Raw genomic sequence first — 10916 nt, forward strand, 5'->3', positions numbered from 1 at the left:
ACTGGGAGGGAAGTTTGCTTCCACAGCAAAATGAAAACTTGGATATCTCGTTTCAAGACCGAACATTTCACTCTTTGGAGATAAGCCCTGCAGTGGTCGCACTTACACAGTTGCAGACTCTGCAACATCCGCTGCTGTTCATGAGCTATCCGGCAAAAAGATAGTCGAAATACTGGGCATCTGCCAGGAACGTGTTGGTTTTAATATCAACACAATCTTAGAAATACGCAACCTTTCAGCGAAATGGGTGCCAAAATGTTTGAACGGTGATAAGCGGAAGGAACCTGTTACGACATCGAAAGCCATTTTGCGTCATCCTGAAACTCCAGTGACTTTCCCGGCGAGGTTAATGACTTGAGGATCCAATGTGGCTTCACATTTATGATCATGAAATCAAGGAACAATCAAAAGAATGACGCCACAGCGGGTCCCCACGGCCGAAGAAGTTCTGCACCCCGAACTGCCAAACAAGACATGGACTCCGTTTTCTGGGACGAAGACGGCATTCTGCTGGTGGACTATTTATCTCAGGCATCTACTGCAACTGGAAAATATAATACTAACGCACTGGACCAGTTGAAGGAAGCAGTTAAAAATAAACGTCAAGGAAAATTGACCAAAGGAATTATATTGTTGCATGGCAACCCACTTGCGCACACTTCCAAAGTTGTGGCTGCCAAACTGACGACCCAGGGCTCCCAAACTAGTCAGTCATCCTCCCTGCTCGCCAGGTTTAGCCCCTCTCGGACTATTATGTTTCCGAACTGGAAGAAACTTATGAAGGGTAACCGTTTTCCAGACTCTGAAGTTATCGAAGAGGCTGTGGAGAGTTGGTTTCGCGCCCGACCACATGACTTTTATTTGCACGGACTAGAAAAGCTGCAACAACGATGTACTAAGAGTATCGGGGCAGAATATATTGACTAAATGGGTAATTTCAAACTTCTGGCCTTATTCTCCCTAGGCAAAGTGAGGAACTTCTCCGCACTCTGTCGTAAATATAGGACCGATGCTTCATGATGTATCACTTTCCATTTTCATTTCACCGAGTAATCTGCACCCTCCCAGATTCTGTGTAGGCGAGGAAAAACCTTAAATCTCGGAAAGCGTTTGCAAATTTTATTCTGTTGTATTGGCTGTGATGGCTGGGTGTTGTGTGCTGTCCTTAGGTTAGTTAGGTTTAAGTAGTTCTAAGTTCTAGGGGACTTATGACCACAGCAGTTGAGTCCCATAGTGCTCAGAGCCATTTTTTTTGTTGTATTGGCTATGTACTGACTGAATAGAGCCCTGTGATTGTATGGGATTTCAATATGCAGCTCCTACGTGAATCGCCGTCTGTCCGTTACTTTCGTTCACGGCACTTCCCTCTAACGGCAATCCATTGACCATTTACGTCCTTCCTTCTGCGAAGGCTGCTTTCGTAGGAAGCGGAGCAGCCCCGGTCATCTCCACGAGCCTACGTGTTCACTGACAGACAGCTGTGGCGATGTGCGGGAGAAGGCAACATCTCGCAAGAAATGTCTCATTCGGGCCCTAAACGAGGCCATTAGAGTTTTTCAAGCATTTCCGTTAATTACGTCCCGACATAATCGCGCATATTACGTTTTGTTGGCGTGTAATGAGCGTTTTTGCAACAAACCGTTTGCCCTTTCTTCGGGCACAAAAGCTACGGTTGCGTCAAAGGGTCGTTAAGAGTCATTCTGTACGCCGGAAGTCTCTCGCCAGCGTCCCCCCGCATTCGTATGCAAAGCGGTGGGGGCTGTCGCAGCATTTGGGTCGTTGTTTGCGCCGTATTAACACGTCACTGTCACACGTCGCCTGTGTTTGTCTTTTCAGGCCGGACTGGGCACCGCATCGAGCCGTCGCTACGGAAACTTGCGCATCTCACACGCGCTCCGCATGTCTCAGTGCGGCATTCTTCCTTTTGCTGCGGTCTGTCACCCGAATGAGTGACTTGATCACACTCGTGTAAGTCAGGCACTTACGTCTCTGCAAAAAAGCTCAGATACGCAGGTGTGGACTAGTATGGAGACGTAGGAACTCCAGAATACTTTGTCTTCCACTGCACCATACTTAACACCTCTAGGCACAACGTTCCAGTTACATCCGATTTATACATGGCGTGAGGAGACTCCAAAATGTGACTTTGGATTTATGACCTATCCAACAAAATCACTGATTGTTAACAGAACAGCCCTTTGCAAGACTTACTATCAAATAAGGCGGAAGCCACAGATAACATTTTACATCTACATCTGCATATATACTCTGCAAGATACTGTACGGTGCGTAGCGGAGGGTACCCTGTACCCACTACTAGTCATTTCCTTTCCTGTTTACTCGCAAATAGAGCGAGGGAAAAACGACTATCTATATGCCTCCATCTGAGCGTTGATTTCTCTTCGTGGTCCTTACGCACAGTGTATATTGGCGGCAGTAGAATCGCTTGGCAGTCAGCTTCAAATGCCGGTTCTCTAAATTTTCTCAATAACGTTTCTCGAAAAGAAAGTCGCCTTGAGTTCTCGAAGCATCTCCGTAACAAATGGTTCAAATGGCTCTGAGCACTATGGGACTTAATTTCTGAGGTCATCAGTCCCCTAGAACTTAGAACTACTTAAACCTATCTAACCTAAGGACATCACACACATCCATGCCCGTGGCAGGATTCGAACCTGCGACCGTAGCGGTCGCGCGGTTCCAGACTGTATCGCCTAGAACCGCTCGGCCACTCTGGCCGGCACTCTGTAACACTTACGTTTTGTTCGAACCTACCGGTAACTCATCTAGTAGTCCATCTCTGAACTGATTCGATGTCTTCCTCCAATCCGACCTGGTACAGATCCCAGACACTCGAACAGTACTCGAGAATAGATCCCACCAGTGTCTTACAAGCGGTCTCCTTTACAGGTGTACCATTCTTTACTAAAATTTTCCCAATAAACCGAAGTCGACCATTCTACTCCCCTACCACAGTTATCACAAGCTCGTTCTATTTAATATCATTTTGCTATGTTACGCCCAGATATTTAAACCATTTGACTGTGTCTAGCAAAACACTAGCAGTACTGTATCCTAACATTACAGGTTTGTTCTTCCTACTCATCCACGTTTAGAGCTAGCTGCCATTCATCGCACCCACTGGAAATTTTGTCTAAGTCGTCTTGAATCTTTCTACAATCACTCAACTTCAACACCTCGCCGCACACCACAGCATCATCAACAAACAACTGCAGCTTAGTGCCCACCCTGTCCAACAAATTATTTATGTATATAGAGAACAACAGCGGTCCTATCACACGTCCCTGGGGCACTCCTGACGACACACTCGTCTCTGGTGACCACTTTCCGTCGAAGACAACATACTGGGTTCTACGAGTATTACTTAAGGAGTCTTCAAGCCACTCACATTCCTTTGGGATCTCTAAAATCACTTAGGGAATCGGCTATCAAACAACTATTCAAGCTAGTTTGTGGACTCCATGAGTTTGGAGACATGCCATCAAATTATCATAAAAGTATCATCTACACTATCACGAAAACAGAAATGACAGATAATTGCAAGAACTATCGCGCAGTCAGCTTAACATCTCATGTGTCCAAGCTGGTGACAAGAAAAATGTTCTCATGAAAGGAAGAGAAAACCGAGGAATTGTTGGATGACGATCAGTGTGGCTTTAGGAACTATAAAGGCAACTTGATAATAAATTCAGTTGGGAAGAGCGCACCACAGAACTGCAGAAACGCCTTAACAAATCTGTATTTGCAATTCGAGTGTTAGCAGACATAGGCGACATAAAAATGAAAAAGCTTGCATACTTTGCCTACTTTCATTCCATAATGTCATATGGAATAATATTTTGGGGTAACTCTTCAAGTCAAACAAAAGTTTTCAGAGTCCAAAAGCGTGTAATACGTATTATTTGTGGAGTAAATTCACGGACGTCCTGTAGAACCCTCTTCAAAGAACTGGGTATACTAACTACTGCCTCTCAGTATATTTACTCATTAATGAAATTTGTCCTAAATAATATATCTCTTTTTCCAACAAACAGCTCAGTTCATACATACAATACCAGGAACAAAAATGATCTGCACAAGGACTTAAAAGCACTTACTTTAGTTTCAAAAAGGGGTCCACTACTCAGGAACACTCATCTTCAATAATTTGCCAGTAAACATAAAAAATTTAGTTACAAATAAAGATCAGTTTAAAAGGAGCCTGAAAGATTTACTAGTGGCCAACTCCTTCTACTCCGTTGACGAATTTTTTAATAGAAACAAATGATGTATTGTATATATTCATACTATTAGTATTGTTATTTCAGCTTTAAAAAAAAATGACATGTTCCACATCCACGAGGATCTCCTCAGCACGGATCTATGGAACGAAAACTAATCTAATATAATCTAATCTAAAATGTTGCATCTAATAATGGAAGCAAAGCTTACAAACAAGAGACGTTCATAGGATTTTCTGACCGACAAAAAGCGTTCAACAATGTAAAACTATGCAAGATGTTCCAAATTCTCGGGAAAATAGATGTAAGCTTTAGGGAAAGATGGATAATGTACAATATGTGCAAGAACCAAGAAAGAAATAAAAGAATGAAGTGTTAAGATTACAAAGAGAATAAGACAGCAATGTAGTACATCACCCTATTCTTTCATCTATACATCGAAGAAGTAATGACCAAAATAAAAGATAGGTTCAGTAGTGGGATTAAAATTCATAGTGAAATGATATCAATGAAAAGATTCGCTGATGACATTGCTATCCTAGCTAGGAAGGTGAGGAAGAATTACTAGATATGTTGAATGGAATGGTCTAATGAGCTCGCAATACAGATTGAGAGTAAACTAAAGGAAGACAAAAGTATGAGGAGTAGCAGAAATGATATTACCAATAAACTTAACATCAAATTGGAGACCATGATGAAGATGAAGTCAACAAATCCTGCTACCTTGGAAGGAAAATTACAGATGACAGACAAAGCAAGGAGGACAGAAAAAGCAGACTAGCATAGGTGAAGAGGGCATTCCTGGCCAGAAATAGTTAACCAGTACCAAACCTTGGCCTTAATTTAAGAAATTGCTACGAACGTTTATTTGGAGCACAGAACTGTATGGTAGTGGGTCATGGACTGTGGAAAAAATGGAAGATAAGTGAAACATTTCAGATGTTGTGCTGCAGAAGGATGTTGAAAATTAGGTGGACTGATAATGAATGAGGAGCTTCTCCACAGAATCAGCAAGGAAAGGAAAATATGGAAAACACTGATACTAATAAGTGTCAGGATGAGAGGACATGTGTTAAAACATCTGAGAATAACTTCCATGGCACTAGAATTAGCTGTAGAAGGTAAAACCTGTAGAGGAAGACAGAGATTTGGATATGTCGAACAAAAAATTAAGGAAGATGAGTGTAAGTGCTACTCTGGCATAGCAGATGATTCACGGCAGGCCACATCTAACCAGTGATAAGAGTGAATGTCGCCACAGACTTCCCAGGATGAAGTGTGTGCAAACCAGATACTAGTACCCTACAGTGAGTGTGAGTGAAGTGAGAGTGTCAGGTACTGAAAGTGGTGTGTTCAGTGGCAATATTATGTGAGTATGACTCTCCTGGTTAGCTGTCCACAATTCCACAAAGACTGACACGAAGCTACAAATGCTGTTCACAAATCTGACAGTCATCAAAAATTTGGGTTTAGATAATTACTAACACTAGAACAGTGTTACAGTTGTACTAACAGTAACTATAGGATATTTAAAAGTAAAATAAAATTGCAACTTTATTATGTAGAAGAATGTTTCTTAGTACAAGCAACATGCCTAGTTGGAAAGCAATGACCCTGGCTCTTCGGTGCACAAGGCATACTTGCAGGTCCTCGTAGAAGTAGAATAGTAATGAAATGTAATTAACTACCTGAGGGATGTAGACCAGATGCACTGGGTGGTTATAATTAAAGTGACAGTGTTCCGAGTGCTGCAGTGTGGACTGTATACATTGCAGGATACTAAAACATCATAGGTATGTTCATTAATCGGTACATTCGTGGAGTATTTTGAAAAATTAATGCTTCCACCTTCTGCCACTAGTTGAAAATAAAGCACTACAAGGAATCACAATGTAGTGAGGGTCCAGGAAAAGGGTAGAAATCATCAAACACATGATAAGAGTGGTTTTGACATGATTATTAGAAAATGGTTCCAAGTTACAAGATGTCGTCAGTATGGTCTCCCAGCTCAGTAACACGCAGCATCCATAACACGGCATGGTCAACAGTCGCTGCAGCATACCCAGTGTAATCGGAGTGATATGTCAACACATGCTCTCCTTCAGATCGTGAAGGTTCTAGATGTCATCATATGCTGTCCTTCAGATTAGGAAGAGCCCAAATACAGCCCAGATAGACATAGCCTTTCAGATATCCCCACAACCAGAAGAACTTGGATTTAGGTTGTGGGATCTGGAAGGCTACACATCTTCAAATTGCCTAGAGATCATTACTGAAGGTTTCTTGAAGCAAATCTTTCATTGGCAAGTGACTAGTGCTGTGATGCCATCCTGCATCGTACATGTTGTGGACACAGTTGCATACTTTCAAAGCTGGAATTAGTTCATAAGGTAGTCCTTATAATGTGCACATGTCACTGCACACCTATCAGGTCCATGAGGTGATACCTCGTTGAAGAGAAACAGACCAAGAATGAAGGAGCTTGTGAAATCACACAAGATGAGTGCAGTGAATGTTCATGCAAAACATATGGTGGAGTAGAACCTCATATGTGACAGTCCTGTACATTCATGGCACTGTGTGGAGTTAAAACGTACCTAGTCTATCCAAAGAGTATTCCATAGTAAAATGTCACCCATGACCAGGTATGCCAAAAATCATGGCATTGTAGCCTATCTTGGAGTGTAATTTGGTGCACATCCTGAATCTTGTAGGGATATCAGTATAAAATGCATTGCAAAATGCTTTGAATTGTTGACCAGAAGAGAGACAATTCCCATGACACAGCTCAAGCACTGGCAGCAGAATTTGACAGAAACTTCACCAACAACTACCATGGCAATGGCTGTTGCACCACATCATCCACTTGTTTCTTCAAATTTCTTGATCATATTCTTTAGCCCATTTATGACATGGGATCTTATTGCAGTTGTTTCTGTTGGCAGTATTCCTGTTGTGCAGTGCTGCTATTGCTGCCATTCTTGTAAAACAACTTTACTGCCAATGTATGGTCTTTCTTCTCAATAGCCAATGCATTTCGTGCAGAAAACTTCAACCTTCATAACCAACAGTTGCTTCACAAAAGAAATGAACAAATGTCACCAAGTGACAAGAAGGATAATGATGTCAAAACAAGAAACATGTCACACACTGACTGCTTACTCTAAAAAAGCCACTTATAAATGTTCAGTATGTAGCCATATTTAAAAATTAACTTGTGATGTGACTGAAATGACACATCATTACGATTTATTGTGCAAAATGTTTCATGGAACATCAAACTAACTAACTAGTGCTGTATTATCACCATGTGGCAGAATGTGGAACTACTAATTTTTTCAGCATACTCCATGTGCACACCAGTTAATGAAAATATCTATGATATTTCAGTGACCTGAGTTAAATAGAGCCTGCACTGCAGTACTTGAAACACAGTCAGTTTCATTATAACCATCCAGTATATTACAGGCCCACAACTTCTGTGATGGGTACTTCCATGATTCTTCCTATTTTCTATTCCCTTTTCTTTCATTATGTTTAGTTGATTTTTTTCAATTTTCCACATTGTTTACATCTTTTTGATTAAACAGTAATAGGCTGCACAAATCACTAGGTAATAGAATTGTTGTTCATACCATTACTATAATTTCAAACTAAATTTTGTGAATGAATTGTGATTCAATGCAATAACTATATATAATTTTATTACTGTAAATATGTTAGTCATGTCATTAAAGTAATGTAAGGTTCATTGTAGCCTCTTGACCATATAGGTCTTCCAGAAATTATGTGAAAAATGTTGCTTGTGTTAAAATTTGCTTTGCAGCAATGTCACAGAAATGAGGAATCACAGGACAGGGATATCATATTATGGAGCTAGAAGTATCACAGATGGTGTTAGTAAAGAAAATTAAAAAGCCGCCTGTCAGATAAATATGCCGTACAGAAAATAAAAGTAATGTTTACAAATTAGTGTCTATGAGGACAGCTGAAAGAATTTTTCTTAGTCCCTGTGAAAATTTCTGTTGGATATTGCTACTTGGATGACTAATTACTATGCTGTGTTTTAGTAGTTGATGCCCCTGCTTACTTCATAGTAGTTAGATGTTGGAGCTACAATTACTGAATTTTTTATTGTGTTAATCAGTGTTTTGTGCTGAAAGTATGATTTGATTTGCTAGATCACTTATAGAATATGTTTTGCACTGATTAATGTAAGAAATTAGGGTATGTTAAGATGATTTTGTTAATTGAGAATTGTACTACATGACCTATTTGGACAGAATTTGAACTATTTTGTGATTGTCTTTATGCTGAGGGAACTTCTTTATGTATGTCACCAGAGGTACAAGCACTTTTTTGTGTGTCATGTGCAGTGGTGTGCATAGGGCCTCAAGTTGTTGTGGCTGTGTTTTGACTTTTGTTTTCTGTGGTGTATCTTCATCTCTTCTGCCAACCTGTCAGCATTATCTTCAACTACCGTTACACTTATTCTTCCTTGGTTATTAATTTGAGTATTTTTCTGCTGACAATATTACCAGTGCTTGTGTGGCCTTACATAAGTTAAAAGGTTTTCTCAAAACATTGTGTTACTTATTTTGCTGTTACTTATGATCCCATATCTGTCACTTCTCATGAAACATGAAATTACCTGGTGTGTGAACACTAACTGCTATAAAAACAGCACGTTTACTGATACCAAACAAATAAAGGTATTTTCTGAATACTTTAATGATAAACATGTAATAGAACACAATGCAACTGCAAGGAACCAGACAGATCAGGCAAAGAGAACAGAATGTAAAGATTAACAACACCAAAGATGTTACTAGTTTCTTTCAGTGATTACATTTTAGTTTAGTTCTGTGACTAATTTTATCACTGCACATCCACAGCCATCCCCCCCCCCCCCCTCTCCACCAGCCCCCATCATTTATAATGCAACCAGCCCTGCTACAAATCGGCAATGAAACCTGTGAAACTTGAATATTATCTGATGCCAGTGAAGGCCTCATAAGTAAAGGCATAGCCTCCATGCTGCTTACATCATTTGATGTAAGTGTTGGGTGACAGTGAGTACTAAGAGTTGCAGTACTCCAGTAATGTAGGCAGCGTTTAGGAATGTCCATTGTTTCCACACAGATATGGTGACGTTGTTCTTGCTAGTGCATTGGTGCAATCTTGGATACTGAGTACCAGATAACTGTCCAGAATGATCCCTAAATTTCATATGTGGTAGTCTTCAAGTGCTGTCTTTTTTCTTGATGAGGTATAAGGGTGACCCTCAAGACCTCCTTGACCATCACATTATTCCTGCATTGAACAACTCATTGGTCTCTGTTTTGGCTGCTATGTACTTGGTAGGTGCAAGTCAAAGAGCATTGTATGTGGTAGGGGGGTCGAGCATAGTATAAACATGGTGGCATTTGTTGCATACAATGACAACAGTATCTGAAGATTGTCCACTAAGAAACATGTGCAGACAGCTGACACAGCTGCGGCAGAGGGAAGCTTTTTTTGTATGTTCCACAGCTCCAACTGAGTAGCCTATAATATATACAGTCCCCACACATAATTTGGCCACTAACACTTTATTCTCTACATGAATGCTTATTCTGGTCTCTATTATTGATGCTAATTTGTTTCATATGACTTGTATGTATGCTCTAAATCGTCAAGGGCATCTGGCATACAGCTGGATGTGGGAGGATTGACTCAACTGAAACCTTTTCCATTGTCTGTACATTCCATACCATAGTACGGTGATCATCATTAACTTAATCAATGACATATGCCATAAGTGTTGGCCATTTTGCCCCAGAAATCCTTTAAATACTTAAAGAACCAATACATAAATTTCCTGCTGCAAGGGTATGTGAGCACAATAGTTATGCAAAAAGTCAGCTCCCAAGATGAGTTTCATTGCCTTGGTTAACACAAAAGTCCACTAAGATTGCTTGAAACCTAGATCCACTACAACACTCGGCTCCCTGGAAGTAGGAATTGTGGAGCTTTTAGCTACTGTAAGCCATGTTTTTGGTTGACACTGTTTGTGACAGTTACTTGGAAACACACTAACATCTAAAGTGAAGTCTGTTAGGTATATATGAAGTACACAAATGTCTGAGATGTACAACTGTTGCAATTCATGCTATGAAATCAGGACACTGACCCATGCTGGTACTTCACTTGCACTTATGCTTCCTACACTGGCTGTGAAGGCTGATCCATTGGATGGATCAAGAACGACTTTTGTTTGACAGTACAAACAGTCAGAAGTGTCAATGTTTTGTGCAGAACCACTCTCAGCAACTCTGTAACCGTTGATATGCAGGTGCTTCTTCTGGGAGCAGCAGCCAGCCATGCTTTAACCTGGTCACTATCATCATTTTGGTAAGCACAAGGGTAGGTGCATTTCTTGGCTTGCATTCTGAACTGCATGTGGTACCGGCAATAGGCTGGGAATCATTTGTTAACACTACAGCACATGTGGGGGCGGGCAATGCCTTGCCAGCTGGTGTGAGTATGTTCCTTGAGCTACCACTGCAAAGTGTTCATGTCTTTGTGTAGCACACACAACTGCTTCATTATCACAGGGTGTTGCATTGATGGACTGGATGAAACTATTGCTGCAATGCCATTACCAGATTTTAATGCCACACTCATAGTTCCATTCTG

Source organism: Schistocerca nitens, chromosome 8 (assembly GCF_023898315.1).
Source record: "Schistocerca nitens isolate TAMUIC-IGC-003100 chromosome 8, iqSchNite1.1, whole genome shotgun sequence".
In the NCBI taxonomy this organism is placed as follows: Eukaryota; Metazoa; Arthropoda; class Insecta; order Orthoptera; family Acrididae; genus Schistocerca; species Schistocerca nitens.